Source organism: Schistocerca gregaria, chromosome 10, assembly GCF_023897955.1.
Source record: "Schistocerca gregaria isolate iqSchGreg1 chromosome 10, iqSchGreg1.2, whole genome shotgun sequence".
Taxonomy (NCBI): Eukaryota; Metazoa; Arthropoda; class Insecta; order Orthoptera; family Acrididae; genus Schistocerca; species Schistocerca gregaria.
Genome location: NC_064929.1, coordinates 168,719,646 through 168,730,107, shown reverse-complemented (window position 1 = coordinate 168,730,107; position 10,462 = coordinate 168,719,646). Strand labels below are relative to the sequence as shown.

Here is a 10,462-nt window from a genome sequence, read left to right as displayed (position 1 = left end):
TACCTCGTCCTCCTGCATGTATATTACTAATGCAGCAACAGTGGCGTCTTACGTATGATACTGGGCATTGTGAAAAAATGGTAAATCTACTGTTAATCGGAGACGATTCATTCCACAGCCGCTGCCCATGTTGATACTTCCAAAAACTAACCCCATCTTGCTTTCCTTGATCGTAACTTCTGTTACATTCACTTCCATTTTTTTTACTAGAGTCTTCGTTCCGAAAGCAAAGATAGTTCACTGGAAAAGCTTATTAATGTTACGGATCTACTTACAACATTCGGTTTCTTGCTGTATTTTTGGTTCCAACAGTGTTTTTGCAGCTGTGTTAGTGTCGACGGATAAAAATGTAGGACCCAACATTCAACCCTGGACCAATATTAGAAAACTGTGGTAGTCTTAAAGAAAAGGTGGACCAGTATCCAACAACATTCTCACGAAAAGAGCTAGTCATTTTACTAAAGTCTACTTTCAATTGTGATCGTGCGATATAATCTGTATTTTGTAATGGTTACGAGGATGAATGTGTCTCCTGTGAGGCTCTTTAGATAGCATAAGAAGTCAATGAAAAATTTCTCAAATATTTCCACTAAATGACGTTATTTATTTGCCTATGCTCCAGTTCGTATCATCCTTAGCAACACTAACTTGCGAAAGATCGGGAAAGTGGAGTCGTGTATTTAGGCATGTAGAACGAGGAATTGGCCGCCGTTTGCGAAGTTTTCTATCCTGGAAACAACGGCTTGCTGGCTTGAACGCGTGGTCTTTAATGCCAGAGCGGATCTGAACGCAACAAGTAGTTACACTCCGACGCTCGCTTCTGATTGGTGAGTGATGCAGCACCCCGCTAGGAGACGCCGCAAATGTCTCGCAGCGCTGCTGGTGGCCGTTGCGGAAACTTCATTGGTCGGAGGAGTTTAGCGTCGATCACTGCTGCTGAAAAACAAGAGAGATAATATGTGACACTGTAGTACTCTCAACTGAACAACTAATAACGATGAAATCACTTTATTCTTGGTTGAGTTTGTCCTGTGTCTATAGTTGTCACAAGTAAAAACAGTGGCAGACTGGGACATAAAGCGCAGTAATTGCCTGTTGCGTGCTGCGATTAACCACCTGAGCTATCCAATCGAGCTTAAGCAACCTCTATACTTCGCGGTGTTTGGCGGAGGATGCTTCGCGTACTGCTATCACTGCCCCCTATTTTCTGTTCCAGTACAGATTTTTGCGTGAGAAGGAAACGACTGTTTTCAGGCCACCGTGTGGGCTCCAACCTCTCCAATATTCGTGTTCTTTTCCTGGAACATACGTTTGAGAAAGCAATATATTTGGGCAGGCTTTTCACATGCCACGGTGTCAAGGATGTACCGTGAGTGAGTGCCTTCATTCGGGGAGCACAGCTGCCATGAGTTTTGAGTGTCGAAGGTGAGGGCTCAGTGATGGTAGAATATCCGCATCCACTGCTTACGGAATCCACCTTCTCACATTTATACCTCAGATCACCGTTCGTTACAAAAGACGGTGATTAGCTAGGGTGTGGAAAACCACCGTCAGCCGTTACAATGGCTTGAACTCAATTCATTTTGGTACACCACGATATCAGGGACAACTACGTCGAAATCCACACACGGTTATACATTCGCCTTGGCAATAGGACACCATCCAGGCAGGTTGTAGACGTTTCTCGATATCCACGATATGCCACTGTCATTTTATGGGGAACCGTATATCCCACCACCCTACATAATGGGCAATTGACCACCAAATCTCACTAGAGGTTGATCCGCCAGTATAAGAGGAGGCGGGGAGAGATCAATGACTTCAAACGTGGGTTAGTCATTCGATATTACCTGAGCAACAAATCCATCACGGACTTTTCAACCCTATGCCCAAATGGGCTCTTGCGACTGTCAAGTGCCGGACGCTGGTGGCCGAGCGGTTCTAGGCGCTTCAGCCTGGAACCGCGCGATCGCTACGGCAGCAGGTTCGAATCCTGCCTCTCGCATTGGTGTATGTGATGTCTTTAGGTTAGTTAGGTTCAAGTAGTTCTAAGTTCTAGGGGACTGATACCCTCAGATGTTAAGTCCCATAGTGCTCAGAGCCCATTGACTGTCGAGTGGAAACGTGAAGGAACGACGACAGCTAAACCAGACCAGGCAGAACTCATGTATGATGTACAGGAACCGTCGAGCTTTTCAGAGGGTAGTTGTAAAGAATTGCACTAAATCAGCCGAACGAGTTACTTGTAAGTTCCACAGTGCTGCCAGCAGGTGAGCTAGCACAAGGACTGTGCATGGGGAATGAAGAAGAATTCGGACAATGTGCGAAAAGCTCCTCATGAGCCACACACATTTGTAGTCACTCCTACGCGTCTCTTCAGGTGGTACAAATATTGGTGACACTGTACAGTGAATGACCTGAAACGAGCTGCGACAATACGGTGGAAAGGTTTATGTTGGGCAAATCCCTTGTGAATATATAGTGCCACATGTGAAGTACAGATGTGAGGTAGTGTTACGGTTTGAGGGTGTTTCTCGTACTTAGCGTGTGGTCCCCTTATTGCATTTAATAAAATGCTAAGTGGGGAAGGAGAACAAATTTTACGACGTGGTGTACTGCGTAAAGTAGAGGATCAGTTGGAAGACGTTGATTGTATCAGTATGACAATACACCATGCTATGAAGCACCGTTTGTGAGAGAGCGGTCTGTGGGCCGTAACATTCCTGAAATTGTCTCGCCTGCCTAGAGCCCCAACCTAAACAAAATGGAAACCTTTTCGATGTTATTAGCAAGTTGACTTCTCTCCAAACCGCAGCGTCCAACATCTCTCTCCTCTCTGGTTTTGTCTCTTGGGGAGAGGTTCTGCTCTCTTAGGCAGCATACCGCGCCTGGTACACGTGGCGCTGCGGGACCACAGCACAGCTACGACACCTGAGGATGGGCTTATAACAGTCCGAAACCGGTCGTCTGAAAATAAAGTAATTTGCAACTGAAGCGGTATTTTCAGCCTGTGCTCTTGAGGATGAATGGGTTTCGATTCCTCCACAGAGATTCAAGCACTTAACTGAGTGTGTCTCCAGTGGAGATCAAGTCACCACAAAGGCGAAAGGTGGACACACATCCTATTAACAGAGATGTCAGGATACTTTTCATCGGCGTAAATTTCTTGCCGGAGGTGCACAAATGTTGTGCACTCCCCAACATCTTCATTCGCTGCGATTGTACTACACTCAGATAGTCGCTTCAAGCGAGGTAGTCGTAGCGGGATGAGTGCTACAATGTTGGCAACGCGATCGATAGTGGGGCGTGTGCTGCAGGTACCCGCTATAAATTATGATCCTTACTGCTCACCTGAGAGCTCGCCGAGATTTAATTAAGTGCGCTGAGGGAAAGCTGCTCTGACGTTTAGGAGACGCTTCGGCGCTCGTATTTACAACGAGGTGTAACCGGCTTCTGCTAGTGTTGGTTGTGATAAGCAAGATTATTTTTCTGTTGTGCTTCACTCCCACTACTCTCATTTCTCAGTTAACTGTTGCAGCGTAATAAATCACTGATGAGGTGAGACTGTAATTGAGAAGCCTAGCATAAGTCAAGGCCAAAGTATTTAAGCTCCTTGAGATTCTCACTTCCTTTGCAGCTAAATCTGGGATAATTCCATTTTATGTCACTGCCGTATTCACTTGAAGTATTGATAAACATCTGGACTTGAAATTTAACGTTAATTCCATTCGGAATCGCAGCACAGTTCCGACACACAATCTGCTCGTCACCGGGTGGGATAAATGTCACACTACTTGTGGTGACAACTTCCGTATGGACCCATTCCATGGTACCATTGTGGCCGGTGTTCGGTTTTCATTTGATTGCCCCTCTTACATTTGTTCGTCCGAGAAGCGAAATCTTTAAAAGTGTTAAACGAGTTTTGTTTCGTGTAAAAAGAAAAAAGTAAAATACACATTACATGCTATTTCATTGGCACCGCAGCAACATCTCGTATTAACCCCGATTTTTCATGTCAGGTAGCTACATCGTCGTGAAGATTTGGTTCTGGAGAAGGGAGGGGAGGGGGGAAGGTGTTAGCAGATCGTTACTGCCTCAGCAAATCCACCCCACACACGTCCGTGCCGCCTCTAAATATTACTTCAGGTCCATACTTTTAACGTGCTACAGATCTCTGAGAGGTTAATAATAATAATAAAAATGTCTATACACACTGATTCACTGTTATTTGTTTATATGAGAAGTTGGTGGACAGACTTAAGTTAACATCAAAGAGATTTTAGTTCACAGGAACATAGCACTCGAAAAGAATTCGTCCGAAATTTCAAGCGTAATATGTCGCGAAATTAATTTAATAAAGAAAGCAGAAACAATTTCTCACAGCCCTAACAATGCCAAGATATACGCGATGTAAAACAAAAGTGTGGGTTCACAATTTTCAGTGTTTTATTTCCCAACACGATTTTGAACGCAGGTCGGAAGACTAGAGAAAAGAATTCCGTTTGTTGCAGTTGTTTCTACTTACGTTGGGAAAGTCAGTCTTTCTGTTACTTGTTTTCTTAGTTACAGAGACCTTTTGCATTTTTCCTTGACTCACATAACTTCCTGTCGTTTACAAGTTCTACGCATAGACTTAAGAACCGTGTCGGATTTGTTATTGATAGCAGGTACGGTCAACTTGTGATGGTGAATGTTTGGTTTTCCTTTCGTTTGTTTAGGGCAGGGAGGGGTGGGAGGGGGGGGTGGTTGAAGGAGAGGACGGCCGAGGGTGTCACCGGTCTTGTGAGTACCTCGATGTGCCAACCCAGCTCTTGATCTTAGAAGAGCTCTTGCACTCAGCCCTCATTTTTGGGATATATTCGAATCTCTTACTTCCACTACAGTTGTAATCCTCTACAGCTCCCAATATTACCGTGGAAGTTATGTCCTAATGTCTTAACATCATGTCCTGTAATCCTGTGCGGTCTTTCAATGTGTTTCAAATGTTCCTCTCCTCACAGACTGCACAGTGAACCTCCTCATATCTTACCCCCATCTGTTTACCTACCTTTCAACATCCCTTACAGCCCCATGTTACAAAAGCTTCTTTTATCTTCTTTCCCAGTTTTCCCACAGTCGATGTTGCACTACCATACAACGCTATCCTCCAATTGAACATTCTTAGAAACTTCTTCCTCAAATTAAGGCCGTTCTCTTCGTTTCACCATTAATGCGGTCTTCGCGTAAGCCTCAAAGGCAGGAAAAATTCTTTGCGTATTCTACATCGTAGTAACCAATTTTGATATTAATCACTAATCTCATTTGTCGCTCCTCGGTACTTTCGTCTTCGTTGTTTTCGCTCTCAATCCAAAGTGTGTGCTAATTAGCGTTTATTCCGATCAAAAAACAGGGTAATTCTCCTTCCCTTTCACTGACGAGATCAATCTCATAAACAAATTTGATCATCGACATCATTACTCCCACTTGCGACCCTTTCTTTGATTTCCGTCATTGCTTCCTCTACGTACAGCTTGGGCAGTAAGGGTGGAAGACTGTGCCCCTGTCTTTCACCTCTTTCAATCTGAGAACTCCTTTCTTGGTGTTCCAATCTTATTGTTCCCCTTTTATCGTTGTACATTTTGTATATTACACATGTTTTTCCGCCGACTACTTTTATTTTTCTCAGTATTTGGATCATCTCGCAACATTTTAATTCTCTAATGCCTATTCGGGATCGACAGAGCCTATGAAGGTGGATTGATATTTTAAACCTTGTTTTTATTATTAAGGAACGCCAAAATTGTCCCTCTAGCTTGTTTATCTTTCCGTAAGAACGTAACTGATCAATAGTTTCCTTTTCAATTCTGCTATTCAATATTCTTGTCAGCAACCTGGGTGCGTGAGCTGTTAAGCTGTTTGTACGATAGTTTTCGTATTTAGCAGTCATTGTTATCTTTGGGATTGTGTGGATGATATTTTCCGCAAGTCAGATGGTATTTCACCAGACACGTAGATTCTACGTACCAACAAAGACAGTTGTTTTATGGCCGCTTTCCTGAGTGATTTTAGAAATTCCGGAAGTGTGTTGTCAAACGTTTCCATCTTACCTGATCGCAGGTCTTTGAAATATCCAAAGTTCCAAGTGCTCTTTTGCCAGGGTAGATCTTTACCGCTCGAATCGTAAGCCCATCTACCTGGACAGGCCCCACAAGGAAACTGTGAAATATCCTGAGTTAAATGTAACTTCTAATTTATAGAATTCCCTACCATTATCGAAACTCTTTAGTGTTAATTCTGTATTATTGTCCAAAAGTGTGAAATTCGGCATTGACATTGTAAAAATGTAAACGCTCCACTGTGTGTGTGTGTGTGTGTGTGTGTGTGTGTGTGTGTGTGTGTGTGTGTGTGTGTGTGTGTGTGTGTATGTGTCCGTCTCAGTGCACGCACCCTCCTCTTTCATCTACCCCTGCATCTGCGCCAACAGCAAGCTCCCAATTACCCGGTGTAATGCGGATCCTACACTGCACGGGTAAAGGAGAAACACGGGTAATCCCAAATGCACTTGTTTCTATCGGAAACTGTCATTTATTGTGTTTACAGAACATGCTATATGTGATATTAGAAACGTTCAAATGGCTCTGAGCACTAAGGGACCTAACTCCTGAGGTCATCAGGCCCCTAGAACTTAGAACTACTTGAACCTAAGTAACCTAAGGACATCACACAAATCCATGCTCGAGGCAGGATTCGAACCTGCGACCGTCGTAGTCGCGCGGTTCCGGACTGAAGCGCCTAGAACCGCACGGCCACACCGGCCGCGTGATATTAGAAAACCCACTGTATTACTTAGGCGTTACTTCCCGGAGACTGGCAACTTATTACAAAATTTCGCTTGAAAAATACCATATAACGACATGATCCTAGACAGATGTACTTGATACCGTAAAGGCGGCCACTTACGGCACCGCTGACGCAACGTTGCGAATCAGCGTTCACGGCACGTCTCCGTTCGCCTGCCGGTCGGTGCCCAGGCGATTACCTAAAGCAAGAGGCGATTCGGCATGCATTGCGCGTGACTTCAGGAGACGCAACATTACAGCGTACACGCTCTGGCGCAGATAAATACTGGCCTTCTTGATGCGTCGAAGGAGCGAGGCATCCACCCGTCAACAGTCATTGTGCGGGTGCGACCGCTGCGTAATGGGTCGGAGTCGAACTGGGGGCCTCCTAGACAACGAGTACATCGGGTGCTCATCAGCGCCAGTAGCAAACAGCTAGTTGCTGCTCCGGGGTTCGTTGCCTGGGCATCGCACCCATCACTTGCCACGACCATGGCTTCCTTGTCAAAACGTGATCTTTTACGTCTCCTCTACAACACATGTTCGGTTGGTGCATCAGTTCGTAGCGTTTTTCCGTATGTTCAATAAACACAACAGATAGACGCAACAGAAACTTTAACTGACAGTTCACTGTTTACAACAATCTGTCAGCGCTAGGGTAAGTTTCCTGCTCCTGTAGAAACCACGTGGTTGTGAGTCAAAGAACTCGTTGAGCCATGTACGTAGCAGTTTTTGGTCCGGAAAGGAAAGTCTGTCAAGGTTCTTCGACACAGATCGGAAAAGGCAAAAATCTGAGGGCGCCAGATCAAGTGAATAAAGAGGATGCGGAATGACTTATCAATCAAAGTCTTGTAGAGTGTTTTTGTCAGTCTAGCAGAACGCGGGCGGGCGTTATCGTGGACTAGCATCGCTTCAAGCAGTCTTCCTGGTCGTTTTTCTTGGACTGCGTCTGGAAGATGTCCCAGATGTCGACAATAAATGTAAGCAGTGATGGTCACAGCTCGGTGAAGCAATTCACAACACACTACACCGTCGATGTTTCTCCAGACCCATGACATTATACTTCGTGGATGCGCGCAGGTATTTGTATGCGGAGTTGCTGCTTTGCTGGGGTCAACCGTTCCTTACTTTTCATTATGTTTGCATAAAGACACCATTCCTCGTCACCTGTAACGATACAGGAACAAATGGCCGCTGTTGTTCACGAGCCAACTGACAGTGAGCAAGTACAGATATACGTATGACCACCCCCTTATTTTTGCCTTAGACCATGGGGTATCCGTACACGCCATTTTTGAACCTTCTCCATTGCATGGCAATGTCGCACAGTGGTGGAATGTTATGATTTTATGTTAACCGGGGACCTAGAAACGACGGAGAGGCTCCGTCCCCGCCGCAGCCGCAGTGGTCCACAACCCCACGACGACTGCCGCAGTCCACTTCACCCCTCCGCCGCCTAACACCGAACCCAGGATTATTGTGCGGTTCGCCCCCAGGTTGACCCCCCCCCCCACCACCACCACCACCCGGGAACGTCTCACACCAGACGAGTGTAGGTATGGTGGTTTATGCGTACGTGGAGACCTTGTTTGCACAGCAATCGCCGACATAGTATCGCTGAGGCGGAACAAGGGGAACCAGCCCGTATTCGCCGAGGTAGATGGAAAACCGCCTAAAAACCAAACACAGACTGCCCGGATCACTGGACCTAGACACAAATCCGCCGAGCGGATTCGTGCTGAAGCGGGCGCGGTGGAATGATAATTCATCACATTTTCCAGTTCTCAGGTACACTAACGTGGATCATTGTGGATTAATGACTTTAAATGATCTTCTTCAAACCCTGATGGTATTCTTGGACGTAGAGATTCATAAAATGTCAGAACGATCCTCCTTAAAACTAGAAACCATTACCTTGCCTCGCCCTGTCCAACGGCATTATCCCCACACACGGCGCAAATGTTTCTGGCTGCTTCTGCTGCTTTCACTCCCGTTCTGAACTCAAACAGAAGAATTTGTAGGAAATGTTCAGATTTCTGTGTTTGGCACTCCAACTTCTAGCGTTAACAGCTACACTCACTATTTCCAAATAACAAACATGACCACATGTAAACTGAAACAGAAACAGTAAACTACAAATAAGAAATGACAATTGACAAATAAACCCATAGCAACTGGAATTCTACGATGCAAAAACAAAGACATTACCAACTTACGCTCCAACGTAATACAGTCCTGTAACAGGAATTTTGAGTCATCTTGTGTATACATAAGCTCATTTGAAATGGCATTAGTACGAGCCCCCACTGATAACGTAGAGTCCCAAATTGAGAACTTCTGTGGATAAATTACATTCTGGTCGTTAGCTGTTAAAGATTGCAGATCAACTGATACTTTTTCGTTTGAAATGAAGTTTCAAATCCGATGGAATAAAGAAAAAGTTTGCAGAATATTTATTGTACTGATTTCCACGTTTCAGCGAGTCAGAGACGCTGAATTATCTCGCTGCGTGTGTTACCACTTTCTTACAAGGAAAAAACAAAGGCTAAGGTTGCCTTCTTTCATTTGGTTGTGACGTTATCATTATTCCGTCCGACAAGGACTACGTCAAAATTACGACGTTTTATGAAAAAGATCGAGTTCCATATAATTTTCAGTTGTGCTTATGGTCAGTTACACGGATAACTCAGTGCATCTAAAATTACAATGGCAGTTCCTCTTTCATTTCCGGTTCATAACGCTTGTAAATGGTTCTAATAATGTATGATGGAACCGAAGTGAGATGGGGTATGTGGGGTGAAAGGGTTAAAAAATGCAAAAGAAACAGGAATGCAAAAATTAAACAATAGTATTTTGAAGAGTATCAATTGATCCTGTTTAATCAGAGAATTACGAAACTGAAACAGAATTTTCTGCAGGCAAAGTGCTTACGAGAGCGATCCGTGTTCCAATTAATCAACAGTAGTTAAAATTTTGCGCTTAGGTAAAACTGGTTATCAGAATCGACGTCATTTGACCTGATGCATCAGTTTCATCAAGGTAGCTCATGTTTCAGAAGTGTCAAAATGAAGTGTTCTGATATCAGACATTGCATGATTAGTTCATGGAATCTATTTCGAAGAAACCCTATTACATCTCAGCAAATGAGAGGTACTATTGGCTTCCTACAAATGTTGGAGGGAAATTTATAAAAGAGAGGCCAAGAAAGAAAACTTGAGTCACACGGGTAAACAACATAAAGCAAATATAAATAAAAAAAGGTATGGAATGGAAGGGATTATTTCAACCAATGTTATGTAGCAGCCGGAAGTGCCTGTTATTGTACATATAGATCGATTTATACTGCGCTATAATATACAGGACAGAAATCAATTACATGTATATTGAGTGATCCTAGTTCATGTTGGGTTTATAAAAGAGCGGCAAAATCAATAGAACACTATCTACGATATTGCGCCACCGAAGAAAGATAAAACTGCGGTGACTACATTCATTCTGAAATACGTGTAACGTATTCGCAGTTGAGAATAGGAACAGCCATCGCCTTCTTAAGGCAGTGGTTATATAGCGTTGGTGTAAAATTTCGTAACGATTTCCGTAAATTTAATAAACACAACAGATACATACAACAGAGACTTTAGACA

General features: G+C 44.1%; 1 long non-coding RNA gene across 2 annotated transcripts in view; it reads right to left on the bottom strand.

Moving 5' to 3' along the window:
• Positions 1-583: 583 nt before the first annotated feature.
• Positions 584-10,462, bottom strand: part of LOC126293362 (uncharacterized) — a 216,603-nt gene continuing 206,724 nt past the window's right edge. For both annotated transcript variants that reach the window (XR_007552280.1, XR_007552281.1), the window contains one exon: positions 584-933. This is a non-coding gene — a long non-coding RNA (uncharacterized LOC126293362). The remainder of the gene's footprint in view (positions 934-10,462) is intronic.